An 18,316-nucleotide genomic window follows, 5' to 3' on the forward strand; every position below is an offset into this window, starting at 1 on the left:
GTTTGTTCTGAATAGTCAGAGCTTAATCTTATTTGCTTGCCTTTATAGGTTATATTTCTCTTCTCCCTGGCTGCTTTTAATATTCTTTCCTTGTCTTTGATTTTTGAGAGCTTGATTATTATATGTCTTGGAGATTTTCTTTTGGGGTCTATCCTTTCTGGAGTATGTTGGCCTTCTTGAATGTTTATCTTCTCGTCTTTCAAGATGTTAGGGAAATTTTCTCCAGAAGCTCTTCAACGATCTCTTCTGTGGATTTCTTTGTTTCTTCTTGTTCTGGAATGCCAATAATTCTTACATTATTCCTCTTCATGTTATCCAACATGAATCTTAGGCTCTCTTCAGATTGTTTTATCCTTTTAGCTGTTTGTTCTTCTACCTTGGCAGTATTGAGAGATCTGTCTTCCAGCTCGCTAGTTCTAGCTTCCATCTCTTCTAGTCTGCTCCTTTCCCCTTTCAGGCTATTGTCTATTTCTGATATCTTATTATTGATCACCTGGGCATCTTTTTGCAGGTTTTGAATTGTTTCCAATGCTGTGTCAATCCTATTTGATTGTTCCTGGAGAATTTTTTACTTCTTCCTTATTTTCCTCAACCCCTTCTCGGATTATTTGAATTTGTTTCCACATCATTCTTCTGAATTCCCTCTCCGACACATCTAAAACCCACTCCTCCTCCTGTATAAAGCCTTTGTCTGTCTCCAGTTCATTTGCGTCAGCTCCCCTCTTCTGTTTTTGGACATGCTTCAATAAAGTTGATTGTTTCTTATTGGTCATGGTTATTGTTTTATTATTATTATTATTTAATAATATGATCAGGAGATGGGCTTCCCTTTTCGTCTGTAATGTGTAGCAGATGTTGTTGGGTCTTGTCTAAGTGGTGGAGTATTATGTTGTAGCTTGTCTATATGGCCACGATTGCTGCTTCTTCTTATGGGACGTAGGGAGGATAAGTTCCCACCTCCAGGAGGGATGTGTAAACCAGAGGACTAAAGGCCAAAGTAATATAAACGCATGGACAGAAATCACCACATTGGAGCAGATATGTGGCTTTGGTTAACTTTTTCTATGCCCTGTCCCACCAGCCAGCACCGCCACTGAAGGATCCCTGCTGCTATCTAGGAGTGGGGCCAGGGGACTTTGATGCAGGGACGGATGATGTCAAAAGGCCGCGGCCGACTTTCTCACACTCTCCGTCGTGGTTGAGCTGCACCCAGCCGATTTTTATTGGGATATCAAGTCCGGGTGGGGAGACTTGGGGTGGGAGGAAGCTAGCTAGGTTGCCTCTTGCCTTCTTTTTTTTTTTTCCTCACTGGAGACACCGCTTTCCGAATGGGCAGGCCCTGGCCATGCCCTCTAAGCTCTGCAGTCGCAGGAGCGACCCTCAAACCCCCAGGCAAGAGTCCCAAAATACGCATCTTTCTTTATCCTTATTAGCCGATTTCTCAAAAATGTAAGGTCAGGAGACTTTATGATAGTTTATAAGCCGTGGGACTGGTATATGAACGTTTCCTTTGTGAGATCCCACTCGTTTTTCCCTGGAGCCCCGTCCCTACCTTACTTCTCCGGTTGACCTGCCATACCAGAAACATTCTCGGTGATCTTTTTTAAGTCATCCATTTCCAATGAAATACACACATCTTGAACTAAGGCTTCAAAAAAGCTGGTGTAATATAATGACTTCTCATATTGTGTAATTTTATCCTTTAGTAACTTCCCAAAATCTATGAAGTCATCTCTTGAAGATGGGTTCATAGCATCTAGTCCATAAACTGTATTATTAACACCAAAAGTTTCTTTTGCTAATTCAAGGTTTGTCTCTTCCTGTAATTTCTTTAGTTGCAGTTTGTCTACTAGTTGCTCTTGTGATGTTAACACTTTAGGTTCTTCTAACTTCTTTTTAATTTCTTCTTGCCTTTTCTTTTGTTGCTGGTCTGTTTTTTGGCTCTTCTCTGTTATTTTTTTCTTTTCTGAAACGTTTACTTCTGGGTTTTCTTCAGTTTCTTCTTTGTCGTCATCATCCCAGTAATCCTTGACGTCTTCATCCTCGTCCATGCCTTCCTAGCAGTCCCCGCCAGCAGTGCCGTCACCCCCCACCTTCCACACCAGGTTCTCCACAGATAACATGTCTATATCCCAGGAATTGGAGTTCGCTGCTGCCGCCATCTCGAGTCGGGTGTGAGCATGTATAAAGGGGATGTAAGCGAGGAGTTAGCAGGCCCAACTGGTTTGTATGTTCATCTTGTACCCTGCCACTTTGCTGAATCTTCCAATGAGTTCCAGTAGTGTTTTGTAGTCATTGGAATTTCCTATGTACAGGATCATATCATTTGAAATTAGAATTTTACTTCTTCTTTGCGAATTTAGATGCCTTTAATTTTCTTTTCTAATAGGAGTGGTGATAAAGGGCATCCTTGTCTGGTTCCTATTTGCAAGGCGAATGCTTTCAGTTTCTATCCATTGAGAGTGATGTTGGCTGTTGGTTTTGCATATATACTCTTGATTATGTTAAGGAATTTCCTTTCAATTACTACTTTGTTCCGTGTTTTTATCAGGAATGCATGTTAGATTTTTTTCAAATGTCTTTTCTTCATTGATATAATCTGTGGTTTTTCTCCTTTTTTTTATTTATGTGGTGAGTTATGTTGATTGTTTTTCTAATATTGAAACATCCTTGTATCACTGGTATGAATCCCACTTGGTTGTGATGTATTATGTTTTTGATATGTTGTTGAATTCTGTTGGCTAGAATTTTGTTGAGAAATTTTGCATCTATGTTTATGAGGCATATTGGTCTATATCTTTTTTAATGGTGTCCTTCCCTGGTTTTAGTATGAGAATTATGCTTGCTTTGTAAAATGTATTAGAAATTTTTCCATTCTTTTCTATATTTTGAAATAGTTTGAGTACAATTGGTGTCAGCACTTCTCTAAATTTTTGGTAATACTCACCTGTAAAGCCATCTGGGCCTGGATGTTTTTGGTTGGGAGATTTTGATGACCAGATTGATTCTTTTTTGGTTATAAGTCTATTCAAGTTTTCTACTTCACTTTGTGTAAGTTTAGGTAGGTCATATTTTTCTAAAAATGTATCCAGGATCCTCTAGATTTTCCAATTTGTTGGAGTACAACTCTTCATAGTACTCTGTTATTATCCTTTTTTTTTCCATTGGTGCTGTTGTGATGTAAGCCATGTGGTTTCCTATGCATGTTATTTGTGTCTCTTTTCTTTTGTTAGTTTTGCCAGTGGTTTGTCAATTTTATTTTTCTTTTCATAGAACCAGCTTCTTGTCATGTTGGTTCTTTCTATAGTTTTTCTCTTTTCTATCTCATTTATTTCTTTTCTTTTTCTTAAATGTTTTATTGTGAATTATGTGATAGTTTACATGGGAGAACATTAGTTTTATATTCATTCTATCGTATATCATGTCATTGCCATGGTTGCAGTCCCCTCCATGCATCATCAACCAACCAAAGGGTATACCCTGCAATCCTTCCCCGGTACCCCCCAGGTTTTCAGCACACAGTCGCTCTCCCTCTCTGGATCTAAAGGCTCCAGCTGCTCCATCGTTCCACGTCATCATCTCTGCCTCCATTTCAGCCATCACTGCTTCTGTGGGTAGGGTCCTGCTCTCTGCTCTTCTCTCTTGATGCTCCTACGGGCCTCCGCTCCTAGACTGAAAAGTTAATCATTCCCCTCCTTGCTATAAAACATCTACCTTTATATTTCCAACCCTCACAATCAGTCCTGATAGCAATTATTCACTATTGTATCACAAGAGACCCATCTACATTTCATTGCATCAGCCCTGCCTAGTCAGATTGAATACTACTCACTGGAGATTCTACCTTCCTCCAGGCCCTCTGGATCTAGGTTCCCTCTTGAAAGCTTGTAAGCCAGTCACTTCTTGCCTTTGTAAACCCCCACCCCTCATTTTGGGTAGCCAATGTCCAAGTTGCCCATCCCTGTCTACTCTGTGTGTGGAGGAGATGGGAATGATTCTTGCTGTAAGGACTTGTTCCCTCTTTTGAGCTACTGCTTCCATAGGTGTAGGTCAAGTTCATCAAATTGTATGAGAATACTTTTTTTTTTTTCCCTCTACTTTTTACTTCTGGTTGAGCTCTGATCATCCAGTCACTGAAGCCAGGATAAGTGGGTATTATGTGCAAGTGTGGGTGTTCTTATGCATATGCCCTCTCTTCTTATCAGCTGGGCACTTCACTCTCCACTCTAGTTCTCTGTGGCTATGTCACTGACTCTGGGCCCAAGAGTCCCCAGGTCTTGACACACTACTGGCCAACCAGGTCTTCACCCGGGTCCACAGAAGTCTATTGAATGTTTTAGGGCTTATCTCACCGCTTCAGTGCTGTTTTTCCCTCACTTCCCCTTATCGGTGTCGAGGGTGTATTCCCATTGAGTCTTGGTCTTGGAAGGGGGTTTGCACTGAGGGGACCTGACCACTTGCCTTGATGTTTCCTGGGCAAGCAAGTTGCTTGTTCTTGGAGTAACGGTCAGTCTCCCTATGTTGTTTTATATTTTTCCTGTAGGTCTTTCTTTCAAGAAGTATTTTCTGTTCTTCTAGCCACGCCAGGCTGGTCTGCTTGTCCTTTCAAGTGGGAATTTCCCATCTCTGGAGATCTGGATATGGTTCAGGCTTCCACCTATAGTCTTATGTATTGCAGAGGCTCCGCAGGAAGCCTCCTTCACTGGGCACGTTGTAGCCCCATTTTAGGTATTCCAATCAGTTATAGGCAGAAGACAGACTTACAAGATTTCTATGGTGATACTTTTCGCTATTCCATTCTCTCCCCCTTCAGTGCCTATTTTATAACATAATGCAAGAAGAACCAAGATTCAAAAGACAGCCAAGCATCTTAACATTATTCCCCACTTTTCCCCATTCCAACCATGGCTCAATCTCTAGGTTGTGCATATATCATTATTTACCTCTGTTCCACTTAGCCCATTGAGACCTGTCTAATTGTTCTCCCATCTGTTTTGTTCTTCCATTCCCCTCTTCCTACTTGTATATTGCCCCCTCTCCAGCACCCGAACTATCCTGTGTCTAATTCCTGCCCTGTGCTCCGCCTTTCCCTCCCTCTCTATCTCATTTATTTCTGCTCTGATCTTTATTATTTCTTTTCTTCTGGTAGCTGTAGGTTTACTTTACTGGTCTTTTTATAATTGTTTGAAATGTGTTATTGTGTTGATTTGGGTTCTTTTTACATTTTGGATATGTGCATTTATTGCAATAAATTTTCTTCTCAGCACTGCTTTTGCTATGTTCCAAAGGTTTTGGTATGTTGTGTTTTCGTTCTCACTTGTTTCTAGATATTTTTAAATTTTACTCTATTTTTTCTACTACCAAGCAACTTTTAAACATGTTGTTATTCAGTTTCCATGTATTTGATTTTATTTCTTCATTCTTCCTATTGTTGATTTCTAATTTTATAGCATGGTAGTATTTCAGTGTTTTAAAACATATGGAGACTTGATTTGTGGTCTAACACATTATCTGTTCTGGAGAATGTTCCATGTGCACTGCTAAAAATTATGTGTTTTGCTGTTATTGAGTTGAATGCTCTGTACAAATGTAGGAGGTCAAATTGGTTGACTGTGTTGTTTAGTTCCTCTGTGTCTTTAGTTGACTTTCTTTCTGGTTATTCTGTCCTTTTTCAAAAGTGGTACATTAATATCTCCCACTATTATTGTAGAGTTGTCTATTGTTTTTTCTATTCTATTACTGTTTGCTTTATATATTTTGGGGCTCTTTCTTTGGGAGTATAGATATTTATTATGGTTATGTCATCCTGTTCAATTAACCCTTTAACCATGAGATAATGTCCTTCCTTATCTCTTATCCTGGTTTTTGCCTTAAAGTTTATTTTATCTGAGATTAATATTGTCACTCCTTGTTTTTTATTGCAATTATCTTGGTATATTTTTTCCATCATTTAATTTTTAATCGATTTTTCTATTTATGTGTTAGCGTGTCTCTTGTAGACAACATATTGTAGGATACTGTTTTCTTATCCATTCTGCTACTCTCTGTTTCTTGACTGGTGCATTTAATCTATTGACATTTATTATAATTATTGATAGGTATGCATTAATTGCTAACATTATATTATTTGATTTTTGTGGTGTTACTGGTTGCTTTGTTCTGTATGCTTTCCTGTGCTGAGTTCATGTTTTCTTGTGCTTTTTCTTGTTAATATCATCATAGTTTTAATGTTTCCGTAATCTTCTTGGACTTTCCTTTTCTTGATATGATGTGGAGATGTATAAATTTTCTTTGAGGTTACCCTGTATTTTATTATGTTCTTCCTTTATTTATAACTATCTGTTTTATTCTGAAATAAACCTGACCTCCTAACCACCTGGATCTCTGTTACTATACTTTTGTCTTCTTTCATTTTGTGCTTGTCCTAATCATAGACTGGCCTCAAATTCCCTAATTCCATTCTTGTAGTTTTGTTCCACTCTGACTCTTCCATCTCTGGACTGAGATATGGATGCTGTTGCCACATATGTCAATCTCTGGTTGTTGTCTGCTCTTGTTGGTTCTCAGTACAAAGCATTGCCTTTAGTATGTTTTGGAGGACTGGCATGTCCTTTACCAAATCCCATAATTTCTGCTTATCCTGAAATGTTTTGATTTTGCCATCATAGTTCATTGACAACTTTTCTGGGTATATGATTCTTGATTAGCAGATTTTTTTGTTGTTTTGTTTTTTTAATTTCAAAGTTTTGTATATGTCTCCCCATTGTCTTCTTGCCTGCATGGTTTCTGCTAAGAAATCAGAGTTTAATCTTATTGGCTTTCCTTTGTAAGTAACACTTCTTTTTTCCAAAGTTGCTTTCCGGAATCTCTCCTTATCTTTGATTTTGTAGCGTTTAATTATATGTCTTGCTGATTTTCTTTTGGGGTCTATCTTGGCTGGGGTTTGTTCAGCTTCTTGAATGCTTATCTTCTCATACTTTAGAAGTTAGAGAAATTTTCTTCAAGTAGCTCTTCAACTATCTTTTATGTGGTTTTCTTTGTCTCTTCTTGTTCTGGACTACCAATCAGCCTTGGGTTATTCCTCTTCATCTTCCCCCATATGAATCAAGTTTTCTTCAGATTTTTCATTCTTTTTTCTGTTTGTTTTCCTGTCTTAGTAGTATTGAGAGATTTATACTCAAGTTCGCTGATTCTGGCTTACATCCGTTCAATTCTGCTCCTTTGCCCTTTCAGTGTATTGTCCATTTCTGATATTTTCACATTAATCATCTGGACCTCTTTTTGCAGGTTTTGTATTGTCTCCAATGCTGTATCTATTTAGTTTGATTGGTCCTGTAGCACTTTTCTGACTTTTTCCTTATTTTCCTCGACCTTTCTGTGGAACATTTGGACACACCTCAATATCATTCTACTAAATTTCCTTTCAGACAATTCTAAAGCCTCTTCACCCTCCAATGCCACTCCTAGCTCTTCTTCTTGATCATTTGTTTGAGCTAATCTGTTTAGTTTCTGCATGTGAGCAAAAATTTTCTTTTGCTTTTTAGACATTGTGGTGGTGTTGTATTTGTCTTAATTAGATGAATGTATTATAATGTATTCTTTTTTCACATCGTTTTATCCTTTCTGCTAGTTCTTCTATCTTAACAGTATTGAAAGATTTGGCTTCCATCTCTTCAGTTCTACTCCTTTGCCTTTCAGTGTATTGTTCATTTCTAATATTTTGTTTTTAATCGTTTGGACCACTTTTTTCAGGTTGAATTGTTTCAAATGCATATCTATCTTATTTGATTTTTCCTGTAACACTTTCCTGAATTCTTCCTTGCTTTTCTCAAACACTCTGTGGAGTGTTTGGATGCACCTCAATATTGTTGTTGTTGTTGTTGTTGTTATGTGCCATGGAGTCGGTTTCTACTCATAGCGACCCTGTACAGTGTTTCTGAGGCTGTAAATCTTTATGGGAGCAGAAAGCCTCATCTTTCTCCCATGGAACAGCTGGTAGTTTCGAACTGCTGACTCTGAGGTTAACAGCCTGATTCATAACCGCTCTGCTACCAGAACTCCTTTTATTCTTCTGAATTCTTTCTCAGGCAGTACCAAAGCCTGCTCTCCTTCCAATGGGAAGTCTATGTCTAAGTCCAACTCATTTGTTTCAGTTACTATATCTTATTTCTGGACATATGCCAAAATAGTCAGTTGTTTCTTGGGCATCTTCAATAATTAGGTGTGTTTTCAATAGTTAGATGAATGTATGTTGATGTATTATTGAGCTTTCTGATTACATTCAGGTAGCTGTGATCATGAGATGGGCTTCCCTTTTCATTTTTCTTATTACTCAACTCAGAGGAAACTATAGCATGTGTTGGCTGTCTATCTGGTGTATTGCAGCTGGTATTGGCTCTTGTCTGAATGGTGGGATTTTACAGGGTATGATTGTAGCATGGCTATATGACCACAATTGCTGTCTCTTCTTGGGTAACGTAGGAAGAGAAATTGCCCACTGAAGGCAAAAGGGGAACAAAAAAACAAAACAGAAACTGCAAAACAAAACAAAACAAAACAGATTGGGTACGAAAAAAAGAAAAATCTGTAGCAAAATATAAGTATAACTTTAATGCCCTTCTCTCAGCTTCTTGTCTTCAAGGCCACTGGAGAAATTTCAAGATGTTACTGTTGCTCCTTATGACATAACTCAGGATTTAATTTTCGGCTTGTTTCCTTTGTATTCTGTCTTGTTTCTACTCCACAACCCCTATTCAGGACTTTTTCGTAGTGATAAACAGTTTAGGGCTGGCTGTAGCCATTTTGGGGAACCATTCATTATTAAGCAGTGCCTTTCCCCTTCTTAGATTCTGTGTGCAGTGAACTTTGCTGAACAGATCCATGTGCATGCATAGTAGAACCCTCTAGGATGGAGTAGAACCCACTCTAATCACCAGAGTGGAGTTGCACAGACCGTGAGAGACCAAATAACAGGAAAAAAAAAAAAAAAAAGGAATGTCCACACCTTTATCTCTGAGGATCAGTCAGACCTCTGTGGTGGGAGCATTCCTCTGATCTTTCACCCACTGCATGATGCCCAAGATGGCTGCTCCAAGAGCAGCTGGTAGCTGCAGATCAGAAAACACCACCTTTCTTTCTTCTATTTCAAATTCCACTGGCTGCAAGTATTCAAATTTTCTAAATATTCTTATATATGTACTTTAGAATTCTGGGACCATTTCCTGAACCTACTTCATCTGGTATTCTGTGTTATTGCTGGTGGAAGTCTGCACTGCACTTCTCCTTAATCTGCCATTTTATGGTATATTCTTAAGAACACTCCAATTGACTCTTTGTAGGTGTGACCAGCAGATACACTTCTCCATTCACTGCTCTTACAGCTCACTATAGAGTGTTTTTAGCAGATGTTAGTTCCAGATGCTGCTCTGGTGTATAGCAACTGGTATTGGCACTTGCCCTATCAGTGAGGTTTGACAGGTTGCAATTGTATCTTAGCTGTATGACTGCAGTTGCTGTCTCTTGTCAGGTGAGGCACAAAGAGAAAGCTCTCCCACAAGATAGAAGAGGGCCAAAATTAAAGACTAAAAAACAAAGTCAAACGTCATAAAAACCCAGGAAAATATATATATAAAGCTGGAAAACCCTAAAAAAAAAGTGAAAAAAAAAATTGCTGGAAAATATGAGTATTTCTTTATTGGCACCTAAGAGCTCTGGTAACATAGTGGTTACAAGCCAGGCTGCTAACCTGAAGGTCAGCAGTTCAAAACTACCAGCTACTCTTCAAGAGAAAGATGAGGCTTTCCGCTCCCATAAAGATTTACAGCCTCGGGAACCCTATACAGGGTCACTATGAGTCGGAACTGACTCACAGCACCAGTGGACTCTTAACCACCACCATTGGACTCTTAACCCATAGCACCTCATGGAGTCCTGGGGTGGTGATGTGGATTCATGATCTGGAATGCAAAATTGATTTGAATTGCAAGGTTGGTGGTTAAAGCTCACCAGCCACTCCTTGGAAACCTTATACAGGGTTGCTATGGGTTACAACTGACTTGACAGCACTTAATAACAACAGCAATTGACTCTTGCATTCAAAGCCTACTGAGAAATTCCACAATGTTCCTGCTGTGCCCGTGTGATCGGACCCAATTCTTCCTTTTTTCTCTCTCTCCTCAAATCCATTTATCTGTTTCTCCTAGTGAGAACCAGTCCAGAGCTGGGCATATCCTCTTTGGAAGAGTCTCCTGGATCAGTTTCTTTCTTCTATCTTCTTTTGTGCCCAGTGCAGATCCTTCCCCCGTGCTGTACAGAACATTGACAGTCTTTCCACATACAAAACCTTGCGTGTGTGATGTAGGATCATTCCTGGAGGTGTCTACTCTTGCAAGTCTCCCATTGCGGGTGAAAAGACACTTTGGGGTCAATGCCTAGAAATATTCTTTCTGAGTCTATGCAGTCATCTTTAAGTAATTCCATGGCTTCTTCTTGTCTTACTTTCTGCACCTTCGACTGCCATCGGGAACAGAGCTGAAGGACCTCCCAAATTGAAAGACAGCAGAGAAGAACCATGCACGAGGGTCTGAGGCTACCGGGATCTGATAGCTCTGCCATATAAGTGTGATTGTGACCAGTTCTCTGTAAAAGCCAGGCTTTCCTTTGCCTATGCTTGCCCACCCACACGCCCACTCTCCCAGGGACTGGTGGCAACTGGATTGCAGAGGCTGCTGCAGTAGTGCCCAGGCAACAGAGGCACTGGGGGCTTAAGGGGTCAATAGTTCAAGCCAGCTTCTCTGCCACAGTGCTAGGTGTGGCTAAGTAGCGAAGGGGGCCAAATACCTTTTTAACCACCATAAATGATGACTATATGCATGACTCTCACCAGACAGAATATACAGAAATCAAATTGACTACATCTGTGGAAACAGATGGTGGTAAAGCTCCATATCATCAGTCAAAATGAGGCTAGGGGAAGACTGTAGAACAGACCATATATCATTCTTATGCAAGTTTAGGCTGAAGCTGAAGAAAACTAAAATAAATCCATGAGAGTCAAATATGACCTTGAACATATTCCACATTAATTTAGAGATCATCTCAAGAACAAGTTTGATGAATTAGACACTAAAAAATGAAGACCAGAAGAGTTGTGAGATGACATCAAGAACATCCTACAGGAAAAAAGCAAAAGGTCATTAAGAAGACAAAAAAGAAGGAAATGACCAAAAGGGATGTCAGAAGAGACTCTGAAACTTGCTTTCCAGTGTAGAGATGCTAAACCAAAGGGATGAAATGAGGAGGTAAAACAGCAGAACAGAAAATTTCAAAGGGCAGCTTGAGAAGACAAAGTCAAATATTATAATGAAATTTGCAAAGATCTGGAGCTAGAAAACCAGAAGGGGAAGAATACTCTCAGCATTTCTCAAGTGAAGAAATGATGAAAAAATCCAACCCTCGACCTGTAATACTGAAGGATTCTTTGGACAAAGTATTGAATGTTACAGAAAGTATCAAAAGATGATGGGAGGAATAGACAGTCACTGTAAGAAAAAGAAATGGTTGATGTTCAACTATTTCAACACATAGCATATGATCAAGAACTAATGATACTGAAGAAAGAAGTCCAAGGTACATTAAAGGCATTGGCCAAAAACAAGGCTCCAGGAATTGATGGGATACAAATTGAAAATTTTCACTCAACTGATGTGGCACTAGAGGTACTCACTCATGTATGACAAAGAAATTTGGAAGACAGATATCTTGCCAACTGACTGGAATAGATCCATGTTTGTGCGCATTCCAACAGAATGTGAAAAACATCCAACAATATCATTAATATTACCTGCAAGTAAAATTTTGCTAAAGATAATTTTTAAAAGATGGCAACAGTATTTTTACAGGAAACTGCCAGAGGTTCAAGACTGATTCAGACAAGGACATGGAATGAGGGATATCATTGCTGATGTCAAATGGATCTTGGCTGAAAGCAGAGAATACCAGAAAGATGTTTACCTGTGCCTTAGTGACTAAGCAAAGGCTTCCAGTTGTGTGGATCACGACAAGCTATGGAGAACATTTTGGAGAATGAGTATTCTCAACATTTTGTGCTCATGAGGAACCTGTACATAGACCAAGAGAGAGTTGTTCAAACAGAACAAGGGAACACTCAATGGTTTAAAATTAGGAAAGGTGTGCGCCAGGGTTGCATTCTTTCACCATACTTATTCAATCTGTATGCTGAACACATAATGCAAGAAGCTGGATTATATGAAGAAAAACATGGCATCAGGATTGGAGGAAGACTCATTAACAGCCCGCAACGTGCATATGATACAACTTTGCTTGCTGAAAGCGAAGAGGACTTAAAATACTTACTGATGAATATCAAAGGCCACAGCCTTCAGTATGGGTTGCACCTCAATGTAAAGAAGACAAAAATTCTCACTACTGAATCAATAAATAATATCAAGATAAATGGAGAGAAGATTGAAGTTATCAAAGACTTTATTTTACTCAGATTAACCATCAAAACTCATGGAAGCAGCAATCAAGAAATCAAATGGCGTATTGCATTAGGCAAATCTGCTGCACATGACCTTGTGAAGGTGTTTAAGAGCAAAGATGTCAGTTTGAGGACCACGGTTAACCTGACCCAAGCTATGGTATTTTCAATGATCTCATATACATGTGAAAGTTGGGCAATGAATAAAGAAAAGCATAGAAGAATTGATGCATTCGAGTTATAGTTTTGGATAAGAATATTAAAATTACCATGGACTGAAAAAAGAACAAACCAATCTGTGTTGGATGAAGTACAGCTAGTAGAATGCTCCTTGGAAGCCAGTATGGCCAGACTTTATCTCTCAAAGTTTAGATATATTGCGAGGAGGGACCGGTTCCTGGAAAAGGATATTATGTTTGGCAAAGTGGAGGATCAGCAAAAAAGAGGAAGATCTCCAACGAGATGGATTGGCTCAATGGCAGCAGCAATGGGCTTAAGTATAGCAATGATTGTGAGGGGTGGCACAGGACCGGGCAGTATTTTGTACTGTTTTGCGTTAGGTAGCTATAAATTGATACCAAATGGACAGCACCTAACAACAACAAACTGTTTAGCCTTCCATTTGTGGTATTTCTGTTAATGTAGCTCTAGTAACTAAGGCAAATGTTGCTTTTGTTTAGTGCTGTCAAGTTGGTTCCACCTCATAGCACTCCTATAGGGATTTCAAGGAGTGGCTGGTGGATTTGAACCAATTATCTTGCAATTCAAACCAACCTTGTGGTCCACTGCTTATCCTACAGCGCTACACTTGTTATGTGCCGTGGAGTCGGTTCCGACTCATAGCAACCCTGTACAGGGTTTCCAAGGCTGTAAATCTTTACGGAAGCAGAAAGCCTCATCTTTCTCCTGCAGAACAGCTGATAGTTTTGGACTGCTGACTTTGCGGCTGGCAGCCCGATTCGTAACCACTACGCTACCAGAGCACTACACTAGGACTCATATATGTGTGTTAGGTCTAACTTGTTCATAGTGCCATTCAGGTCTTTTATTTCCTTATTGACCTTCTTTATAGATGTTTTGCCAATTGTTGAAAATGTTATATTCACATCTCCAACTATTATCATAGAACTTTGTTTTCTCTTCAGTATTTGTTTTATATTTTTTTAGTTTGTTGTGTTAGTTGTGCATGTATATAATTGTTAAAATTTTTATATCTCCTTAATGAATTGATCCCTTTATCATGATATTATGTCATTCTTTGTCTCTTATTACATTACCTGACTTAGTCTATTTTGTCTATTACTGAAATTACCACCTCCACTTTCTTTTGGTTATTATTTGCATGGAATATGTTTTATGTCCTTTCACTTTCAACCTACTGGTGTCCTTGGATTTAAAGTGTGCCCCTTACAGACAGCATATAGTTGAATCATGTTTTTGTTTTTTATCCATTCTACCACTCTCTGCCTTTGATTTAAGCATTTAGTTCATTCACATTCACTGCAATTACAGATAAGACAGGATTTAATTCTTCCATTTTGTTATTTATTATGAGAAACTACCAGCAGTTCCGTGGGAGAAAGATGAGGCGTTCTGCTCCTATAAAGATTTTCAGCCTCGGAAACCCTGTACAGGGTCACTATGAGTCGGAACCGACTCCACAGTACTTAACAAAAACAATAACAACAATACCTTCTTTGGGATCCTGGTATGGTGCCATTGGATAAGCTGCTACCACAAGGTCTGTGTTCAAACCCACCAGCTGCTCCTTGGAAACCCTATCCAGAGTCGCTATAATTTAGAACTGACACAACAGCACTTAACAAAAACAACATACCTTCTTTGTCCCTTATTTCCTCTAATATTGCCAACTTACATGTTTTGCTGATTATTTGTAGTGAATCATTTTTATTTTCTTCTTCTTTCCTTTTGTGTGCATTTTAAAGATTTTTAAAAATAACAGCCTGGATTAAATTGATATATGCGGGTAAGTCAATAATTATCTGCACTCCAGTTATATTAAAACACCCATCCACGTCCATGGTTGATGACAACATTGAGCGTGGATGTGAAATGATTCTGTCGAATAGATGAGTGACAGTGGATTATGTGGCAAATCATTGAATGATGGCAGAAAGCATCAAAAGAAGATGGAAGGAATAAACAGTCACTGTATCACTATTTATCACATAGTAAAGCCGTTTGAACTGCAAGGTCGGCAGTTCAAGCTCACCAGCTGCTCCTCGGAAACCCTATACAGGGTCACTATGGGTCAGAACCGACTTGACGGCACTTCACAACAACAACAACAACATAATTAAGGAGCTCTGGTAGTGTAGTGGTTACGAATTTGGCTGTGAACCGCAAGGTCAGCAGTTCGAAACTACCAGCTGTTCTGCGGGCGAAAGATGAGGCTTTCTGCTTCCGTAAAGATTTACAGCTTTGGAAACCCTATACAGGGTCGCTATGAGTCAGAATCGACTCCACGGCACATAACCACCACCACCACCAATGTACTATCAAACACATAGTCTAATTCTTTCTTCAGTTCTATTAGAGACTCTTTCATTGGGAATATAGGTATCTATGGTGTTGTGAATTATCTAATGTCTCCTGTAGTCATAGTCTGTAACTCCCACCAAATAATGTTTCTGCCACACTGGATCTGGGTAAGAGAATGTGGGAGAAGATACTGATAATATGATATGATTCGGCTGTGGATGTTAGCAGAGCTAATTGTAGTTGTAAAAACTTGAAACTCTAGCTTGAGTTTAAAAATGAGCCATCTCAGAAACAGGAGAGGTGTTCTCACTAACATCAAAGAAGAGCTAGGAGTGGAGTGTGCCCTTCGGACTTCCTCAACCCAGGACAGAAAGCTGTGAGCCCAGGGGAGTGTCAGAAGAACAGCAGCAGAACCAAAAACCAGAGCACAAGACAGAGGAGTGGATTTCCCAACCCACTGAGCAAGTAAAGCTTAGTGACTGTGAGAAGAAAGCTTGCTTGTAGAGAAGAGTGTGCCTCCAGGCACTTAATTGGGGGAGCTAGGTTTGCTGACTGATAAATCTGAATGCCTTCAGGCTGAAGTTTATTGTGGAATGGTGTGTCCTACAGGTATTCATCAGCAGCTGACTGGAAACTGTGCTCTGAGGATTTTCTGATCTTGCATTGTAACTGGATAATTTCCCTAATAAACCCCATTACTGTTAGTTTGATTTCTGAGTTCTGTGTGACCACTGCTATGGATAATCAAAACCAGCATGAGTAGAGAGTGCTTTGGGAGGTATGGTTTGGTGTCTCTCTCTCTCTCTCTCTCTCTTTTTTTTTTTTTTTGGTGTCTCATATTTTTGTAATATGGTTATATCCTTTGACCTAAATTGACCCTTTAATCATAATATAATGTCCTTCTTTGTCTCTTATGTTGGTTTTTGCCTTAAAGTCTATTTTATCAGTGATTAATATTGCTACTCCTGCTCATTTTTGATTGTCAATAATTTGTTATATTTTTCCAACGATTTTTAGTCAATTTTTGTCTTTATGGGTCTCTTGTAGACAGTGTATTGAAGGATGCAATTTTCTTATCCATTGTGTTACTCTCTGTCTCTTGAGTGGTACTTCTAATCCATTAACCTTTAGTATTGATAAGCATGTTGATTGCTGTCATTTTTCTGTGGGTTTTTGAGCATGTGGTGCTGCTGATTTCTGTGTTTCACATAATTTTCTGCGCTTAAGTACATTTTGTTTGTGGGAGTGCAGAATTCATCAGGGAAGGGTTACAGAGAAAACACTGCCTTCAGAAGTGTATGTTGTTGTTGTTGTTCTTAAGTGCTGTCGAGTCAGTTCCGACCCATAGCAACCCTGTATAGGGTTTCCAAGAAGCAACCGGTAAGCTTGAATTGCCAACCCATAGTGTCATACCAGGACTCCTTCAGAAGTGTATAGACCTAGATTAAAGATATATCAAAAAACAATAGCTTCACATTTTAAAAAAAGTTTTATTGTGAGTTATGTGATAGTTTACATCTAGTGTATAGACATAGATTAAAGATATATCAAAAAACAACAGCTTCACATTAAAAAAAAAGTTTCATTGTGAGTTATGTAATAGTTTACATGGGAGAACATTAGCTTTACATTCATCCTATTGTATATCGTTTTATTGACATGGTTACGATCCCTTCCATGCATCATCATCCAACCAAAGCCTGCCTCCCAGTTGTCAGCACACAGCCCCTCTCCCTCTCCGGGTCTAGAGTCCCCAGCCGCTCCAACTCTCCACATCATTGTCTCTACCTCCATCCCCGGCGTCACTGCTTCTCTGGGTAGGGTCTCGCACTCTGCTCTTCTCCCTTGATGGCTCCTGGGACCTCCACTCCTGTACTGAAAATTCAATCACTCCCCTCCTTTTGCTACAAAACGTCTACCTTTACACTCCCAACCCTCACAGTCAGTCCTGATAACAATTATTCACTATTGTATCACAAGAGACCTATCTGCATCTCCTTTCATCAGCCCTGCACACACAGATTGGATACTACTCAGTGGAGATTCTACCTTCCTCTGCACCCTCTGGATCTAGGCTCCCTCTTTAAAGCTTGTAAGCCAGTCACTTCTTGCTTTTGTAGCCCCTCCATTTTGGGTTGCCAGTGTCCAAGTTGCCTATCCCTGTCCACTCTGTGTCTGGAGGGGGTGGGAATGATCCTTACTGTAAAGATTGTTCCCTCTTTTGAGCAACTGCATCTATAGGTTTAGGATTGTATCAGATTACTCTTTTTTTCCTCTTTTTTCTTCATCTAGGTGAGCTCTGGTAGCGTAGTGGTTACGAGTCGGGCTGCAAATTGCAAGGTCAGCAGTTCGAAACTACCAGCTGCTCCGCAGGAGAAAGATGAGGCTTTCTGCTCCCGTAAAGATTAACAGCCTCGGAAACCCTGTGCAGGGTCGCTATGAGTCAGAACCGACTCCACGGCACATAACGACAACAACAAGTTGAGCTCTGATCGTCCAGCCATTGAAGCCAGGTCAATTAGGTATTATCTGCAAGTGTGGGTGTTCTTATGCATATTCCCTCTCTTCTTATCAGCTGGACGCTTCACTCTCCACACTAGAGTTCTGTGGCTATGTCACTGACTCTGTGCCCAAGAGTCTCTAGGTCTTGCCACACTGCTGGTCAACCAGGTCTCCACCTGGGTTCATAGGAGTCTATTGAAAATTGTAGGGCTTAGCTCGCAGCTTCATTGCTGTTTCTCCCTCACTTCCCCTTATTGGTGATGAAGGTGGTCATCAATCAGAGCGCATATATGCTTGTGTATTCCCATTGAATTTCACTTTTGGAAGGGGGTTTGCCCTGAGGGGACCTAACCACTTGCCTTGATGTCTCCTGGATGAGCAACTTGCTTGTTCTTGTAGTAATTAGTCGGACTGCCGTTATTGTTTTGTATTTTTCCTGTCAGTCTTTCTTTCTAGAAGTATCTTCTGTTCTTCTAGCTGCTCCAAGCTGGTCAGCTTGTCTTTTCATGTGGAAATTTCCCACCTCAGAAGATTTGAGATGGGGTTCAGAAGTCCACCTATGGTCTTATGTAATGCAGAGGCTCCGCAGAAAGCCTCTTCATTGGGCACGTTGTAGCCCCCTTTTAGGTATTCCAATCAGTTATTCAACCTGTGTGCTGAGCAAATAATACGAGAAGCTGAGTTCTATGAAGAAAAACGTGGCATCAGGATTGGAGGAAGACTCATTAACAACCTACGATATGCCGATGATACAACCTTGCTTGCTGAAAGTGAGGAGGACTTGAAACATTTACTTATGAAGATCAAAGA

At 39.8% G+C, this 18,316-nt stretch overlaps 1 protein-coding gene and 1 pseudogene across 1 annotated transcript in view; one reads left to right on the forward strand and one right to left on the reverse strand.

Annotated features, from left to right (window-relative positions):
- LOC102839972 (NHS-like protein 2-like) overlaps window positions 1–18,316 on the forward strand; it is a 649,194-nt gene that overhangs the window by 260,205 nt on the left and 370,673 nt on the right. The gene's annotated exons all lie outside the window — the stretch shown is intronic.
- Window positions 1,554–2,162, reverse strand: LOC102811260 (annotated as a pseudogene).

Source organism: Chrysochloris asiatica, unplaced genomic scaffold (genome assembly GCF_000296735.1).
Source record: "Chrysochloris asiatica unplaced genomic scaffold, ChrAsi1.0 scaffold00118, whole genome shotgun sequence".
Lineage (NCBI taxonomy): Eukaryota > Metazoa > Chordata > Mammalia > Afrosoricida > Chrysochloridae > Chrysochloris > Chrysochloris asiatica.